We start from the raw sequence: 19,787 nt of genomic DNA on the forward strand, positions 1-19,787 counted from the left end.
TTTCAGATTTGAACAGAGTGGAAATATCAAAAATATAATTAAATTAATTACAGAAATGAAACTTAAATTGTAAATATACCTATCTTAAGGTATTTTAATAAATAAAAATAATAAATAATTAATCTTTTACAATATAATTAACATAATTATAAAGCTTTAACTTTGTTTGTATTTTATATTTATCTTTTAACAAAAAATATAAGTATGTATTCAATAACAAAAATATTTACTTTGTAAAGTGTAACATAAATATTTTTATATTTTACCATATACAAAATATTTAATTGTGATAAATACAATAAATTTAATTACAAAATTTAATCTTACATTATAGACATTACATTTTAATATAAATATTTTAATTTTTGTATATGTCAATAAAAAAACTAATACTAAAAATAATTTTATTATATTTTTTAACATTTTTTGTAAACTAAATTATATTTGCATACAAATGTTTTTATTTTGTTCAAGTTGTATTTTAATCATGTCAAATTTTTTCTTTTAATACCATCAAACAAATTCTTTAAAATTCTATTTAACAAACTAAAAAAATAAACATAGTTATTAAAAATAATAAGAAATGAAACTATCATTATTTATCTTTTTACGCCATGAACGAATTTCTAAAATTTTACAAAATTCAACAAAGTAAAAAGCAAAAATAATTCTGACAAATTGTAAACCATTTTCATAATTCTAAAAATTGACAACTAAACAAATAAACAGAAAGTATTTAGTGTTGTTTGAAGACTCTATGAAAGAAAGTTTCCTTTTCTTTTGACAAAATCTGTTTGATTTGTCTAAAATTTTGCTGTCAATCGAGATATTAAAATTGTACACCATTAAAGAACTTATTATTTGAACTGATTCTTAATTCAATTCTGTCATTGCCTACTTCTATTTTTTGTATATACTTCGCTTTTTATGTTTTTAGAGTTAATTGGATTAAGGGTTAAGTAAGTACAAAATTTTTTCATTACAACACGATAAAAGCGTCGTTTAAGTTGGAATCATTACGCAACCACAAACTAAATATTGTTTGGCAAATGAAAGAGTTAAAAAAAAAAACATTCCTGGAGATAGCTTATTAAACCTTTTTTGCAGCACCTCTAACCAAACTTTTTTATGAATACAATTCCATTTTATATCACTTATTTTATGATCTGTGTTGAACCAGCAAAAAATACTCGGATTGCACAAATTCACATAGAGTTAATTTTGTACATACAACTTTTAAAAAGGGGCCGAAAAAACGCAACGCGAAAAAAACTGGCAACAGTTGCGCGATTGTTGCATGCAAAGTTCTCTTCTCTTTTTTTTTTTTTTTTGTTGTTGCGGTCAAGCCAATGCCACACACACGCCTCATATTGAGGTTTAGCAATTTATGGGCACCGAGCAGCTGCTCGGCAATCAGAAAATAAGCAAAAGGACACAGCAGAGCAGAGCAGAGAAGAGCAGACAAAACAATTAGAAAATGTAGCTGGACATTTGTCTAGGGTTTTATTTATTGTTCAAGCCATTAGGCCATATATGGGAGAAAATCTAATCAAGTTGCAAGCTCACTCTCTCTCTATCTCTTTCTCTCTCTGTGTGACCGAGATTGTACGTGCCACATGTTGTTCTCTGTGTCACTTCGAACAATAAAATGCATTTTCAGTCTGTGTGCATTGAGTGCTTATGCTTCAATCAATGGAAATAATTCAAAATCTGAATATACTACAAAAAAAAATATATATATCGACCGTAAGAATTCGTCTCTCTCTCTCTCTTTCTCTCTCTCGCTCCCTCTCTTATGTATAGTCGCATTTATTTAAACCTCAATCTCAGTGTCTCCATGGACATAAGTTAAGCCGATTAAATGCCGACAATTTGTTTGATGTTTAAGACGCACCAAAAGAATGCTCGACTATGCGCTACGTTATTCGTTCGTTCAACTAGTCAATCAATTTAAACAACAACAACTTATTTTAAAACTTGGCTTTACATTTATTATTCATATTCTATCAATTTCGTTGTCGCCTCTGCTGACTACATGGTATGAAAAGAGCTTGTGTAAAGCCAAAGATAATGTCCTTATATTTCTTCTTGCTAGTAATGGCAAATAAAAATATCTTTCGACACAAACTAAAGTAGATAGAATATGAAGGTTAAATAAAGAAAATAAACCTCAATGGAAGCATGATAGAATTAAAGTGTAATACAAATATTTACATTCTTTATACTTTTACGAATTAAATATTATTAAATTTTATATTGAATATGCCAGGTAATTGTAAATAATAAACTAATAAGGAAGCACAAGCGGTCACATGACATAATAAAATTAAAGTGAATATATAAAGTTCAATACAAATATTTGTATTTTTTGATTCCTTCAAATTTGCTATCAGATGCAAATTTTAGAACTTATTTAAGAAGTGCATTTATATTAAAAAAAAAAAATGACCACTGCAATCGAGCTAAGCTGTTGGTATATTTTTGTATAATTTGGTATATTTCGAAGTTAATGGTATATTTTTAAAGTACTATCATAAAGATTATCCAAAACTACCCTTTAATATATTTTAGTATTTTTGTGGTGTATTTGTGGTATAATTTTAGTAATTTTGCAGTATTTTTGTGTATCTGTATAAAATAGTTTTATCGGAAATGACTGAAAATTTGGTATATTTTGTACTGTATGGTATATTTTTACTTTATCAATATACCAAATATTAAATAACGATTAAATAAACCAATGAAGGAAGCATAAAAATGTCACATAATTTGACAAAATTGAAAGGCAAATTAAATAAAAAACAAATCGATAGTCAGAAATTGTGAGAGTAATTAAAAATATGCGTAGAAAAAATGGCACTTCTGCATAATTTACAACTGCATAACCGTAGATCGTAGTTCATTTTGTATCGCAACATCTGTTTCGAATCTAGGTGCAAAATATATTTGCAATCATAAATAACAATATTGATTAAGTACCTTCAACACACATAGTATAACATATGTATGTATATTGAATGCGGTAGATCGAAATAAATTTCAGTAGAGCTATGAACGAGGGTTGCATCAAAAGAATGGGAAATAAATTAATGAAATTAAAATGGATATTTTAATAAATGTTGCCAATTAAATTTCGTGTCAAAGAACTGAATATTTTAATAGAAAAACTTGTGCACTCGAAGTGGCTTCTGATGTAAAAGTCGTTGCAATTATGAAGTTACAAACTCCCTCTCTCTCTCTCTTTCGCTCTCTTTGGGTAGTGTTACATGTTGCATATTGTTTTTGCCTCGAAATGATTTAAGCAGCTTACGCAGCTTTTTGTCAAACATTTTGCAAAACATTGCAACACACATTGAAAGCACATTGAATGGCAGCAGCACATCAATTTTATGCAACATACAAAAACTGTCGAGTCAAAGGCCACAGAGAGAAAAATGTTTTCAAAGTATGCAAACTAATTAGTGAGCATTTAAATGGTCGAAAGAGAAAGAGGGAAGGGAGACGGGGGACGAGGGACGGGGGACAGGTGAGGGCTTTTTCCAATGCAAAATGATTCAATATTATAATTATTTGTGTGCTTTACAAGACGTGTAAAACAAGCAGTGGTTGTGAGTGCTTCAACGACTGCTGCGATTGCTCGAGTGGCAAATGGAGGTGGAAGAGATGGGAGGAGGAAGCTGTCGAAATTGAGTGTAAATGTCGCGGCAACTTATGCCACACACGTATACGCACTTGCTTAATATTGCGGCAAGATATGCTGGCGTAGCCGGAGCCGCAAAACCGACAACGACAACGACAAAGACAAAGACAAGGCAGAGTGTAGAGCTACGACGACACGGCGGGGAGACACTCATCCACTTGCCACAAGTCAGCAGCAGGCGCAGCAGGAGCACACATACATTGATGCTGCAGGCTGCCACACACACACACACATAGAGAGATGCTGCCCCCCCTCGCTGCCTTCGTTCTTGTACCGCTTGCCACATCTGGCGCTGTCGTGAAGGTGTCGTGTTGAACATGTTAGGTGTCTTGTCGCTTATCATGTTAAGTGGGTGCACCCAACGTCTACGTGCCTCGCATGGCGACTCGTCTTCTGCCTGTCTATGGTAATTTTCATAGCAAAATATGTAAAATTTACAGACACTGAGACAGACAGTCGGACGGAGACGGAGAGAAAAAGTAAAGCAACTGTAGAAATTAGCAAGTGACAAACGTAAAAGGTAAAAACGTAAAACGGCAACAACATTTGCCACTCGTCGTCATCGTCGTCGTCGTCGTCGTCGTCGTCGTCCTGCCACTTGGCCTACTCCTGCCAGGCTAATTTCCTTTTAAAGTGTTGCGACTCTTCGCGTTCGCACTCGCACTCGCACTTGCGCGTCTTGTTGAAGCTGCTGCCAGGACAAGCTCATTTGCACCTCATTAAATGCTGCCACTCGACCTGATGACGACGCTAAATCAGCGCCCCACACACACACACATACACACACACATACAGCATATTCTCCCCTTTTCTTCTTTTTTTTTCTTCTTCTTTTCAACGATTGTCTGCACAAGTACGCGTAGTTACAAGAACAGAAAAAAATACGAATGACTGGCGCTGTCTTAGCATCAAGGAAATCGTAGACAAGACTTCAACAGATTCGCTTCACCGGGCTCATCTTTTCGCCTAATCAAGTATGCGACGCACTTGCGGAAATATTTTATCCTTACTCGCAACTGGATTCCATTTGGCAGAGATTACTTGTGATTATCCAACAAAAACAAAAAACACATTTACTTCAAAAATATGCAATATTTTAATAACTAAATCAATTATGTTTCGACTACATAAAAATTATCTAGAAAATTTGCATAGAAATCTGCTAGTATAAAAACTACTCTTTGTCATATACAACAATTGACATATTTTGATACAATTTTCACAAATAAAAACAAACAAAATTAAAAATTCGAATGTGAACTAGCAACTCTAAATTTGTGAAATCGTGTTGAGAAACTATTTATTTGGTAATGTTGAACAATTTAAAAACAAAATAGGAAATTTGAGACAACATAACATAGTATTGACAGAGTGAGCTGCTGGTAATGAGTTGGCTTGGACCTTTCTGAATCGTGTTTAAGAACTTTCTTTTACAAATTGAATCAATTTGTTAATTAGGCACAGATTTGGAACAAAACTAGAAATACGAATGTAAGCTAATAATTCAGAATTTATTATGATTTATGAGTTAAGACAATTAACACAAAAATGTAAAATATTACTTATAGGCATGTATTAACAGAGTAAGCTGCTGGTAATCATTTGGTTTCATGTATTTTGAATTGTAATTAGCAATTATATTTACAAATTGCAGCTATTTGTTAATGAGGTACAACTTTTGAAGAAATTGGAAATTTTAATGTAAACTAGCAACTCTGAATTTATGAGAATTAAGGTCTTAAATCATTTAAGACAAAAATTGTGAAATGTAACTCAGAAGCAAGCCAAGCAATATACATAAATTATTAAGCACTTTAGCACTTTTCTTTATTGATGCCACACACTGTCAGATCACAGCACTAACTTCAGAGAGATACACGTGTAACGGGAGAATCCTTCCGATATACTATAGATGCGATGCAATTTCCAACACTTGATGCATACTGCTATTTCCAAAACATACAGATATTCACAGATGACAGACAGAGGGTTGACATAGTAAGCTGTTGGTAATCATTTGGTTATGGACTTTCTCGATCTAGTTTAGAAACTATTGCAACTTGTTGTTAATGAGGAAAGAGTATTTTGTATATACGACATATTTAGATGTAATACTAATAATTAATATTTAGACTATTGAATTATTTGTAGATTATGAGTAAAGAAAATAATTAAAGGAAGTTCCTTTTAGGACCGCAAATTAGAGAAAAGCTTTTAACAAATGTGTTCTGAATAAAACCAGGACATTTCATCCGTTAAAAAAACAAGTAGTAAAGTGGAAAAATAATTCTCAATGATGCATCATCAGAACAATGCTGCAACTTTTAACTAATGATTGCAGCAAGTAATATGGTATATAAAATAATAATTAGAAGTGGGACGCGGAGGAAAATGAATATTGTCCGTTGAGCTCGAATCGTGGCTGATTAACCGCAGATGTTGCAGTTTTCTCTCACGGTAAATTGCTGTAAATATGACATTGTTGCTATTGCAGTGCTCGTTGTTGTTGTTGTTGTTGCAGCTACTTATCCGCATTGGCAATTGGCGTCATTTGCCATCAGGTTGATTGACTGGCTGCTGTTGCTGCTGCTGCCGTCGATGCCGCCTCCAAGCACTGATGTGGCAAGTGTAACCTGTGCGCTGCTCTGCAGTTGTTACGTTGTTGCAGCACTTCTCGCCCCTCACCCCTCATCGACCAATTGACAGTTGCAATTAATGCGGCGTGCAGTTTTTGCTGCTGCACTTGGCAAAGATGCAACCAGCATCGAGGCAGTCGTTGTCGTTGTCGTTGTCGATGTCGATGTTGTCGCACTGCGCTGCTAATTGGCATGCATCAATGCATCGATGACGTTTATTAGCAGCACTCAGACATGCACACACACACTCCTCCCCTGGTAAATGTGATCCCAGCAGCTCCGGATCACGTTCTCTCTCCTCCTCCCCCTCCCCCTCCGCTGCAGTTGCAGTTTGCAGTTCGCGGTGTCACTGATGACATTATTGTGTGCGCCGTGCGGCAAATTAACTTAATTTGATTTAATGACTCTGCACAGACTCTGCAATAAGGGCTGCCAAATGGTTTTTATATCAATCGCAGTAACTGCACTAAGTGCTGCCAACTCGCGTGCATACTCAATTGAGATGACAACTCAACTGATGCGATAGTTGAGCTCATCACGCCAATTTCAAATTAAAATCGAGGATGTGCCAAAAATAAAGTTTATTGTACAAATTTTTTGTGAAAACTATTTCAATTTATTTTGTACAAATTCAAAGAACTGCCAACTTTGTTAAACAAAATGTTACATTAACTTACACACTCAAAGCAATTCATAAAGAGTGTAAATAATGTGCTGCCAGAGCTACGAAAAGGCCTACCAAATGGTTTTTACATCAATCGCAGTAACTGCACTAAGTGCTGCCAACTCGCGTGCATACTCAATTGAGATGACAGCTCCACTGATGCGATAGTTGAGCTCATCACGCCAATTGCAATGTGATGTGACCAGATGCAAATCTACTATGAGTTAAAAATAAAGCTTATTTTACAAATTTGGGTGAAAATTATTTGAATTTGATATGCACACAAATTATTACACTTTTTAAAAGAGATGCCAACTTTCATTAAACAAAATGTTCCATTAAATAACACACAATCAAAGCAATTAATAAAAAATATAAATAATGTGTGCTAGAGCTCCAAAAAGGGCTGCCGAATAGTTATTATATCTGGTCAAATCAGATGAACTCAGCTATAACACCACTGGAGTTGTCATCTCAATTGAGTTAGCAGCATTTAGTTGAACTCCTCACGCCACTTACAATGCGATGTTCCAAAGATAAAGTTTGCTTTCCAAATTGGAGTCAAAAGTCTTGGTATTTGTTTTGCTTACCAATTTATTACCGTATTTAAAAGAGCTGTCAACTTTCTTAAATAATGAAGTATTTAGTTTATTTTTATTCAATCGAGCTGCCAACTTTCTTAAACCAAATGTAACATTAAACTAGTCAACGCAATTCATAAAGAATATAAATAATGTGCTGCCAAGCTGTTGACGTGAAATATAAAAAAACAAAAAAAAACCGCGCTCAATTGAGCTAACGTCTTAATAATGAAGTTGTAAATGTCGTTAGTCTATCAAATCTACGAAAAAGTGCTGCCAACTTGCTGGCAAAGCAAAAAGCGAGAAAATCTCTCAATTTCTTAACGATTGAGGTTATGGCGCACAAAAACATTAAACTAAAATCACCAACAACAAAAACAATTGCAAATCTAAAGAAAAACTAAAAAGAAAAAGATAATAATAGAGATAGAGAGAAAACGTCAAGCAATAGATCAAAGTTTTGCGCAGACTGCGATGATGCAATTCGCATTGTGCAAGCTGAGGCAAAAGGAACATCCATCAGCAAATCATTGACCATCAACGAGTTATTGTCCAGCCGACGCTTGTATCCTTTACGCCACGCTTTAAGTGTCCTCCTTGTCCATAAAGCGAGAGAGAATGAGAGAGAGAGAAAAAAACTAGAAGAAAAGGCAGAAGCAAGGCAACCAAGTTTCAAAAGCAAATTTCCCCGAGGATGCGACGACGACGACGACGAGAGCTCCAACACGCTGTAGTAGCTGAATGTTCAGATGACTCTTGCTGCCGCCTCTCAGCTTTAGCTAGCAGCACCATCAACAGCAGCAGCAGCAACTCCGTCTCCAGCGCTCAGTTGGCTGTTTGGCTGGCTATAAGCGTCATCGGAATTCCCCAAAGCCATTAAGCGAAAATGTATGCAACACCCAGCCAAAAAACGAGCGAAATAACTGAAAAATGTCAGACACAGTGCCACGGGGGCTACTCATGTTCCATCCCATCCCCATCCCCATCCTCAGCCTCGTTCTGCTTTCAGTGCCATCTTCGTCTTGGCAACACTTCATTAGCAAAACGTTAAGAGCAAAGTCATCGAGCAAGGGCTTCGGCTGCTTTGGCTGCCTTGGCCAACAATAATTTAATTTTGCAACACTATTGGCTGCCTTGAACTAAAAAGTAATTTCATTGATTACACCGAACGCGAGACCGAAAGAGAGAGAGAGAGAGAGAGAGAGTTGCAAGCAAAGCTGTAATGGATAACAAGCTATGGAGCCGGAGCAGAAATCGTGCAACGACACAAACCACTTGAGAGATGTACTGACTCTGCAGCTCAACTCAACTCAGCTACAACTTGTGGTTTAAATGCTTTCATTTCATGCCAAATGTTGCAATACCACGCCCCGCCCCGTCCCCTTCAATCGCAATCACAATTGCAAACGCAATCGATTTGCAAGTCTTCAAAAAAAATAAAAATGTCGCGGCATTAAAGTTCAAGTTTTCATTTCTCATAGTTGCTTTGGTTTGCAATCTGGGATATTTTGTACTTTATGGTATATTTTCAATATAGCAGTATTTTAATACGCCAAATGCAGCCTTAGGTATATTTTAGTACTTTTTTGGTATATTAATTTAGTACTTTTTAAACAGAGTGTCCCATCATAGATTGGTATATTTTAAGTATATCAGTATTTTACTACATCAAATGTAACTCAAGGTATACATATTTTAGGATTTTTTGTTGGTATATTCATTTGATATATTTCAATAATAATATCGCATTACCATAGTATATTTTGATCATATCAGTATTTCAACACATCAAATGAAGCCCAAAGTATATTTTAGTATTTTTTTGTATATTTATTTGGTACATTTTAAGTATAGTGTTGCATAATCATAACACGAGTTGGTATATTTTGAATATAGCAGTATTTTAATACGGCAAATGCAGCCTTAGGTATATTTTAGTACTTTTTTGGTATATTAATTTGGTACTTTTTAAACATCATAGATTGGTATATTTTAAATATATTAGTATTTTAATACACCAAATGTAACTCATTGTATATTTTAGTATTTTTCTGGTATATTCATTCATATTCATAGTTTATTTTGATCATATCAGTATTTCAACACATCAAATGTAGCCCAAAGTATATTTTATTATTTTTTTGTATATTTATTTGGTACATTTTAAGTATAGTGTTGCATTATAACATGAGTTATTTTGAGTATAGCAGCGTATTTATACACCAAATGCAGCCTAAGGTACTAAGTACTATTTTTGGTATATTTATTTTTTACATTTTTGTATTTTAACGCTCTGTCAGCAGGAAATACATGTCACAAGCAGAAAAAATACAACTTCGACACTATAAAGTATATTTGTATTTATATTCTTGATCAGTGCTAATATCTTTGTTTCTTACAACACTTGGTATAGCAATATACTAATTATCCATTTCCATATATTTCAGAATTGTTGCTTTAATAAGAACCAAATCGACTGTAATCTAGCTTGTTTTTATTATGTTTGTAATTATGTATTCATTATGTTCCCACGTTAAAACTCAGCGGTTGTTTATATAATACATACTTGGTATCTTGTCCACTGTGTAAAGAACTGTTTAAGGCAATCAAAATGCTACGCGCCTAACGCAATCGAAAATAAATGATTTGATCAATGACTATGCCAATGATGAGCGTACAGTTAAATTCAGTTCAGTTCAGAGTTGAGTTGAGTTGAGTTAAGGCAAGAACATTTCCCTCAAACTGACAAAGCAAGCGTTTTAATGGCTCTGTTGCCATGGGATTGCCATTTTCGTTTAGCGAAAGAACCCGAAGCCGAAGCCGTGGCGAAGCACTCGAAAATTGGGTGTAGCATTGATGATAAGGCCATTTCGAAGTGGGAATGGGAATCGGAATGGGAATGGGAACGGGAATGGAGAGAGGAATGGGAATGGATTCCGTGTCGTGGCCCGTAAGTGTTAGGTGCTAAAAGCGAAAATTAACTTATCAAACATACATTACAAGCCCAAAGTTAACATTAACAGCATTAACATGAACACGCAGCAATGCGGCCCCCAAAGCAACCCCCCAACCCCTCGACACTTTACACCTCCATCTTATATTGCTGCTGCTGCTCAGTTGTTCAGTTGCTCAGTTGCTCATGTCGATTCAGTTGGGTTCGAATGCTTCAAGCTTTCCTAATGGCACAAAACGTTCACGCGAATTCCCCGAACAATTGAAAGTTGCGGCAAACTATGTGTAGAGCTCGCTTTTGGGCACGCACACACACACACACACACACACAGACAGCCACACAGACATGTAGAATATTCAGCTGCGACTGTCTGACTTGGGGGCTATTGGAAGAGTGCCGCTTGGGGCAACGTTGCCATTGATTGAGTTGCGTTGCATTTGCCAGCCATGTAGGCGGCCCAAATTTGTCAGCCAGCCACGCCTCGTTTTGTGTCTGGCTGGTGTCGAAATAAATGATTAAATGCCAGGACTAACAATAACTCTAAGTGCCATCTCTTTGCTCCCTGGCTCCCTGCTCCCTTTTGCCAGCATTCGCCAAGTTGGCGAAATTATTGGAAAACTCATTAATAAGCAAACGCGATAAATGCCATAATGCGAACGCAGCACAAAATGCGTAACACACACACACACACACACACACATGGACGTACTGCGGCGTTTAATTGCACACACACACACTAAAACATCGTCCATTGCCCCACTGCGTTTAGCTGCATGAATAATTGCAAAAGTCATCATCATCGGCTGCCTGGTTGCTGCCACAATTTAGCAAAATGCTGTTGCCACATTCACGAAAATCTGCAACAAGCCGCAAAGCAGCCGCGCGTCGCTCGACATGAATCTGAATCAGAATCTGAATCTGGAAATATGAATGCGACTGCAAATGCAAATGAGAATGCGAATAAAGGTTGCTCAGGTCACGCGACATCAGCTAAATATGTTATACGCTCTGCTCTAAAAGGCAAATTGACAAACTGCAATTAGATTGCAACTCACAATTGAAGCTTTTATTTGTAGATTTCTTTTTTTTTAATGAAAATAAGTATTTTTTATTATTATATTACAAATTAATTAAAAACACAACTTAAATTTACTAGCACTAGCTGCTTTGGCCTTTGGTTAGGAAAAAATGTGCTTAAATTACTAACAAAAGAATTCTTAATATCATTTTTAAAGATTATTCCATGACGAAATTTGTCCCGTGCGAATCTTTTTACAGTGCAGTGAAAATAACATAAACTGAAACAATTTAAAAAAAAAAAGAATGTTATTCTTAAAGCTCTAGATAAGCACTATATTTAGAGCTAAGATTGATTTTAGGAACTTGATCTGTTTTCCGATAAAATATATAATTTCGTTGATTTTTTGGTTTTGCGTACGAATTGGCTAATTTTTGCAATTATCACAACAGAAAACAAAACAGAAAAAAAATAAACTTTTCTTATTTTCAAAATTTTTTCTGTTTATGTTATTTTCAAGTCTCGCACGGGACAAATTCCGTTTTGGAATTACCCATATATATTGCAATTTCTATGTTAATGGTTTTTATGTGGTTATAACTTTGGTAAACGGGCTATAATAACGATAGTATAAGGTACATTAAAGGATGAAATTGTGAGCGGTATTAATGAACTATTGTCGCCTCTGCATTGATAATCGAAAATGTCTACAGATCTGCAAAACTACAAGACATTGCCAAGGTAAGCTATTGGTAATAAGTTGTCAATCGATTCATGTGAAAAAGACAATGCCAAAAAGATTAAAGATCAAAGATTGCCCAGGGTTTTTTTGATGAACTGTTAAGCAACTGTTACTTAACAGTTGTGCAGAAAGGCAACCCATTTGGCAGAACAAACTGCTGTTAGTAGTTGATTTAGGTATGTGACTAAAAAAAGACAATGCCAAAAATTTGCGAATATGTATAAAAATTGCAAGTCATTCTGTCTGACTAGGCGGCGGACCGACAAATTAATGTGGGCGGATCAGCTAAGTGGGCGTGGTTAGACCGGAGAGCTTCACAAAGATTGCGCAGCTTGCTTAGGATGCTTCTGCAGATCTATTACTCAACAGTTGTGCAGAACTGAAAACTATGTTATTACAATGCATTTACAGAGTAATTAACATATGTTAGCTGGCAAGCAAGTGACTGAAAAAGTGATTGCCAAAAATTTGCATGAATGTTCGTCATATTCTGTGGATGTGCTTGACTAGGCGGCGGACCGAGATAATAGTGAAGGCGGATGTCTTTAGTGGGCGTGGTTAGGCAGATGAGCTTCACAAAGATTGCTCAGCTTACTTAGGGTACTTTTGATGAACTGCTAAGCAACTGTTAATCAACAGTTCAGCAGAAGTACAAGACATTTCGTAGAGCAAGCTGCTGTTAGTAGTTAATTAAGGTATGTGACCAAAAAAATACAATGCCAAAAATTTGTGAATATATACAAAATTTGCAAGTCATTCTGTTTGACTAGGCGGCGGACCAAGAAATTAGTAGCTAAGTGGGCGTGGTCGAGCAGGCAAACTACACAAAGATTGCCTTGGGTACTTTTGATGAACTGTTACTCAACTGTTGAGCAGAACTGCGCTAGGCTTCGACACAGTCAGTTGCTTATATGATTTCATATGATATGTGAGACATAGAAATTTTTAAATTTTTAAAAAAACTTCATCTTTGCTTTTTTCAGCTTTTAATGTAATAATAGAATGGAATTCTGTTCTGATCTATTCGTTTTACAAATTTCACAATATTTTGACATCATATTTTGATAATAATTGAATTAAATATATAACTAGATTTCGTTGTTTTTTTTCGCACTGAAGAATTTAGCAAAAACCATATGCGTATATCAGCACATACAGTTGAGATCTTTGAAATATTCGTCCTATGCGTTTAAAATTGAAAAATTCATTTCGTGGAGCCAAATCAAAAACTGATATATAGACAACAGAATAATAGACAAAGTCTAATTGGTTTCTGTATGTTCCATTTTGCAAAAGCAATGTAAAAACGATCAACTAATATAGTTGAATATACATATGTATATAAAATAAACTTTATTTAATCTTATTCTGTTGCACTGCCATTTTAAAGAACACAGCTGTAATTACATATAAAAGCGAAAATGTTAATGATAAAAATGCAGAGCAGAATTCATGCAAAAGTATCAAGTGAAAAACACTTTAAGAAGTAGCATTCAAGTGTCAATGAAATAGTACTAAAACAGGATTAAATTTAAATAGTTTATATCTTTACGTTTTATTCGCCAATCATTTCCAGTTTTACAATGTTTTTCTCAGCCTAAGCTTGGCATATTTTCATAGTTGAAACTTCTTTTGCAAAGTGATTTAAGCAATGCTCAATGCTTGGCTCCAAGAGGGAATTAAATTGAAGCAGTGGAAAGCTGCTATCAGTTGTTTAAATAATAAACAAGTGAAATACATAGAGAGAGAGAGAGAGAGAAAGAGAGAAAGAGAGTACTACTACTAGAGGTGCTTCGCATAGATTACCTTGTTGAATGAGTTACTTAAAATGTATTAAAGCTGTAAGCTGCCAACGACGACGACGACGACGACGACGCACTAAAAATCAATGTTTGCCGTTTTGCACTTAATTTTGAAAGCGCTTTAAGATGCCATTGGCAGAGTCGACATCAGTTGTCTGATGGTCTACTACGACTCGCAACGATTTGAACAAAAGCCGCAGGCGGTTTTACTAGCCTCAGACTCTCGACTTTCGCAGAGGCCAAGGCATTTGCTGCTTTATATTTTTTGGCATCTCTCGCTTCCTATTTTTTTGCTCCTCCTTTCCTTTCTGTGTGCTGTATGCTATAGTAAATTTTGTAGCTACCTTCGGCCTGTGGGTGCATTGCATTTTAGTCACGTACAAACACGAAAGTTATCGAAGATTTAAGCGCACGTACATGATGTTGCTGCCTAGAAAAGAAAACGCTCAGACAGACACGAGAGACAGTCCCAAGATGAAAGCGAAAGAGATGGGGAAGAGAGAAGGGGGGGAGAAAAACCAAAAGTCGTCATCAAATGCCGTGAGTTATTGTAAAATTCCAGTTACGTTTTTGGTTGTTCGTGTGCACGTCGAAAGTCGAAGTCGAAGTCGAAGTCAACAACGACAACGACAACGATTACGACAAACGGCAACGACAACGACAACACTGCCAAGTGCTTGTCAAATTGAAATTAAAAGCCAAATGCTTCAAGTCGAGTTCAAGCGGTTTAGGCCAGCTCGAAAATCGACAACAACAACAAAAAGGAAAAAGAAACCATAGACACATCCTTTTTACAAAATCAATAAAACCAAATAAAATACGAGAGGATGCTGGCACGTAACAACACACAGAGCGATATAGATATATAGTAGATGTAGATATAGAGATGGAGATGGTGAGCATAACTTTTGCTCTGATTCGCGTAGCCGTAGCAAAAGTTGGCAGCAGTGACCAGACCACATGACCACCAGAGTTGGCAATAACCAGCAGCAGAAGCTTCTCTCTCTCTCTCTCTATCTCTATCTCTCTCTTTATCCCCCAGACGAACCACATTTGGGTTCTGGTCTGTCTGGTGATATTTTGCGGTTGTCTGTGCGGTCGCGTGACCTTTTGCCAAGCTACCAAATCGAATGGGGACTTGCAACTTTCACTAAGCGTACGTCTACGCTCACAACAACAGCTGCTGCTCAGTTCAAGAGAGGTAAGCACACACACACACTTACACACACACACACTTGTGTACACTCACAGTTAAAGTCGAGGGTCATGTCGTTCGTTTAGCTGTCTCTCTAGTTTTGCTAGTCGAACGCAACGTTCAGCAGCTCGCACCAAAGCACCACTAAAAGTGTCCTCTACTCTGTTTTTTTTTTTTTTGTTTCTCAGCTCATTTGGGTGACACTTTTTATTCCATTTTATTGGCAGCCACCGCACGTGGGTTGAGTTCTCAGGGAGACAAACAACAACAACAACAACTTTGTTCACTATTGTGAACTTAATCGGACAGCATTCAATTTGGCGCTAAATGTGTTTTGTCTGCATTCGAGTGCTGCAAAAGTGTCGAGCACAGTTTTTAAATAAGAATTCAACTCAACTACTGAGCACAATATGTTTTTATACCCGCTACCCATAGGGTAGAAGGGTATTATAACTTTGTGCCGACAGGAAATGTATGTAACAGGTAGAAGAAGGCATCTCCGATCCTATAAAGTATATATATTCTTGATCAGCATCAACAGCCGAGACGATCTAACCATGTCCGTCTGTCTGTCTGTCCGACGGTCCGTCTGTCCGTCTGTGTGTCTGTCCGTCCGTCCGTCCGTATGAACACCTAGATCTCAGAGACTACGAGAGATAGAGCTATAATTTTTTTTCGACAGCATTTGTTATGTTTGTTTCAAATTTTTGCCACGCCCCCTTCCGCCCCCGCAAATCAAAAAAATCGAATAACAAGCGTAATTTTAAAGCTAAAGCTGCGTATATACAATAATTACTATAGTAGTTATGATTCCTGAAAATTTGGTTGCGATCAGATAAAAATTAAAGATATTAAAGAAATACTTTTGTATGGGCAAAAACGCCTACTTACTAGGGGTCTGAGTTGCTTTGGCTGACAATCTGGTATATTGAGCCGTCTATGCCATATTTTGAATGCGGTACTATATCGATATACCACATATACCATTTGGTATATTTTTAGTATTTTTGTAGTATATTTGGTATATTTTGAGAAAATATCGCAAAATATATTTCTTTTATTCAAAATGGGTAGCGGGTATCCCACAGTCGAGTACACTCGACTGTAGCTTTCTTACTTGTTTTTACTTACAGTACTAACAGTAACATTTATATTGGACTAAGCTCAGTTATTTATTTTTGAATTAAAAGTTGTTTCACTCATTGTTTCACTTATTACTACAACATTTGAAATATTGTTGATTAATTACTTCAAAGTAGTTTTCCAATTTATATGGAACTAAACTCAGTAATTTTAGCTTTAAATTAAAAGTTGTTTCATTAATTCATATAATACAATTTTCAATCTTCTTTTTTATTGATTTGCCATTTAATTCACTTTTTATATAATTTTTTTGTTAAGCTGCATTTGCATACATCTTATTCTATAACAATGTATTTTGAATTTAAAGTGATTTCATTAATTCATATATAGAATTGGCAAACAATTCTTAAAGGAAAACATTTCAATTCAAAATAAAATTCAAAATTTACAGTTGACTTGGTAAAATTGTCTAATTTCTTCTATTTCTAATGTTTCACTTAACATATCAAGAAAGTTGTCTACAAAGAAAATATTTAATATCACTTTATATACAATAATTTGAATTCTAGATTATAAGGCAATTTAGTTGAAGAATTAATAAAGATTTGCATCTTATTTTTATTTTCATTTTCATATTGGTCACACGAAATGTTAATCGAGTTATTTGGGCTATCTTTAGTTGATGCGCCACAAAACGCCTCAAGCAAGCAAATTAGCATATTTTACAAACTAGATGTTGCTATCTGCCTCAACGAGCAACAATGGCCGTGGGAGATGTGCATTAAATTGTTAAAAAAAAAAGAGAATATATATATATATACATATATAGCTAACAAGAAAAAGATAGACAGAGAGGGAGATAGAGTGACGACAATAATTGCGAAGAAAAAATTCAAGTTGCGCCCGTAAGTAGGCAACACTTGGCAGTCGAGCAGCAAGTTGAAGTTGCTGACTTGTGTGTGTGTGTGTGGCAAGTGTGGCAAGTGTTGCAAGTGCTGTTGCTGTTTCGTTGCCATATGTTGCAGGCCACAAAACCAGGCTGCACAGCTTCTACAGCTGTATCTGCCGTCTGCCGTATGTTTAACCATGGCCAAGCCATTAAAAGCGTCTTAGTTGCACCAAAAGCAAAACCATTGAAGATGCCTCCAAGCATTTGGCTTAGGCAGAAAACATGCCACCTTCCCCCCTCTCACTGCCACCATGTAGCATCCACATATATGTATGTATGTGTGTGTGTGTGCTGCTGCTGTTGACATCTGTGCGTAGGAGTCGCCTGCGGCCAATGGCAATGCAATGACAAATAGGCGACAAAACGAAATGAGAAATATGCTGGCATTTTGCAGCTAGCAGCTACATAGCAGCGTTGCAGGCAACAGCGTTGACTGCGGCAGCAGGCAGCAGCAGCCAGGCAACAGCAACCAGCAGCAGTTGAGATTAGAAAAGCATTTGTTGAAATCAAAAAGCCAGAGACATGCCAGCCGGACAGCTTCTCTATGCGTCATGACAGCAAAGAAAGAGAGACAGATGCGCAAAAACAAAAAAAGCAACACGAAAAAAAAACTACTACAGAGGCAGGCAACAAAGTCCCTGTTGCAATGCAGCTAAGGACAATACGCAGCAATATTAAAACAAGTAAGAAAGCTACAGTCGAGTGTGCTCGACTGTGAAATACCCGCTACCCATTTTGAATGAAAGCAAAATATTACGGTAATAATCTCAAAATATTAAAAATAAATATGCATGTATTTTCGATCGGGATTTGAACTCGAGCTCCACCGACCGGGTGGTTAAAAAAAAAAAAAGTTTGTACTTCGAGCGGGTTCGAACCCGGGCACCACAACATGCGCGGCTTGCACTCTACCACCTGAGCTATCGCATTGCTTAAGAACCCCTATGCATACAGATACAAATATAGAGGCGAGCATGTATACGTATACGCATACATACAACACATACATAGAAAGCGTTTTTGCCCATACAAAACTATTTCTTTAATAACTTCTACAATTTTTATCTGATCGCAACCAAATTTTCAGCAATCATAAATGCTATAGTTATTATTGTATATACCAAAATTCGTAATTCTAGCTTTACAATTACGCTTGTTATTCGATTTTTTTGATTTGCGGGGGCGGAAGTGGGCGTGGCAAAAATTTGAAACAAACTTGATCTGCGTGCAAACATAACAAATGCTGTCGAAAAAAAATTATAGCTCTATCTTTTATAGTCTCTGAGATCTAGGTGTTCATACGGACAGACGGACAGACGGACGGACGGACAGACGGACATGGCTATATCGTCTCGGCTGTTGACGCTGATCAAGAATATATATACTTTATAGGGTCGGAGATGCCTCCTTCTACCTGTTACATACATTTCCTGCCGGCACAAAGTTATAATACCCTTCTACCCTATGGGTAGCGGGTATAAACAAGCAGCACATCAAGTAAACAGCGTGCAACTAAGTGATACCCTAGAAATTAAAAATATTTTTGTAACACAATTTGGTAAACTCAATTTCAATTTGTCACTTTGTTAGGAAAAAACTGTAACTTGCAAGTGTGAAGTGCAGAAACGATTGCAAATACATGTAACGGAGGTGGAGGCTAGTCGATAGACCCTATCAATATCGGTTGGCATTAGCAAGTCGATAGGCAGTAAGTAGTCAGCTGGAGGCAGTATTATTTATTATTTATCGATATGTGAGTGTCGTAGCAATGAGCTATACACAATATACTAAAAACTACGAAAGTCATTTTGCGGCTGCGGTATTTACTTATCGATACTCGATCATCTGACTACGATCAACAAAAAGCAATTAAAAAATATCCAAAACAGCATAAATTTGATAATGTTTGAAATCATTTTCCAAAACACAAAACAAACAGACAGCAAGCATACCCTGTAAAATAACACATTTCATCCCGATGACAAGTTTTGCCGAAAGAAATTGTTAACCAAATCTGTGCTGTAGTTTATGGTTGCATCGCAAAAGTCTCTTCGAGTCCATCAATCAAACGCCCCTTGAGCCAACAAATGAACGCAGGGTATCGATACAAAAAAGGGGGAAAAAAAAGAAAATGCAATGCCGAGAGCAGACAAAGGTCACATGTGTGAAGATATAATGCCCTACAACGCCTTCTACTTCTTTCGACAGCAGAACACAATCGGAGACGAAGGCTGCGATGGCCATATGGACAGAAGAGAAGAGAGAGAGAGAGAGAGAGAGACAGATATAGATATATAGAGATGAAACGGGCTTTATCAAGGGCCTGGGCCAAGTTTCAATTAGTGCTGCAAACTAAATTAAGCTATAACTGTATTTTTTTTTTGCTTTGCCTTTTTTGCTTTTCGTGTTTGTTCTTCGGCATCATCTAGGCCATGTTCTTCGTCTGCTTCGTCTGCCAAGGCAA

The 19,787-nt window shown here is 36.2% G+C and overlaps 1 protein-coding gene across 6 annotated transcripts in view; it reads left to right on the forward strand.

Moving 5' to 3' along the window:
* Positions 1–19,787, forward strand: part of LOC117577609 (syntaxin-4) — a 191,104-nt gene that overhangs the window by 147,718 nt on the left and 23,599 nt on the right. The window contains exon 1 of one of the 6 annotated variants that reach the window (XM_052008432.1): positions 3,897–3,901. The exons of 4 other annotated variants lie outside the window; for them this stretch is intronic. The gene's annotated coding sequence lies outside the window, so the exon portion shown is untranslated. Of the gene's footprint in view, positions 1–3,896; positions 3,902–18,328; positions 18,333–19,787 lie in introns of those variants that run through there. One more of the 6 variants, XM_052008434.1, reaches the window with a different exon arrangement.

Source organism: Drosophila albomicans, chromosome X (genome assembly GCF_009650485.2).
Source record: "Drosophila albomicans strain 15112-1751.03 chromosome X, ASM965048v2, whole genome shotgun sequence".
Taxonomy (NCBI): domain Eukaryota; kingdom Metazoa; phylum Arthropoda; class Insecta; order Diptera; family Drosophilidae; genus Drosophila; species Drosophila albomicans.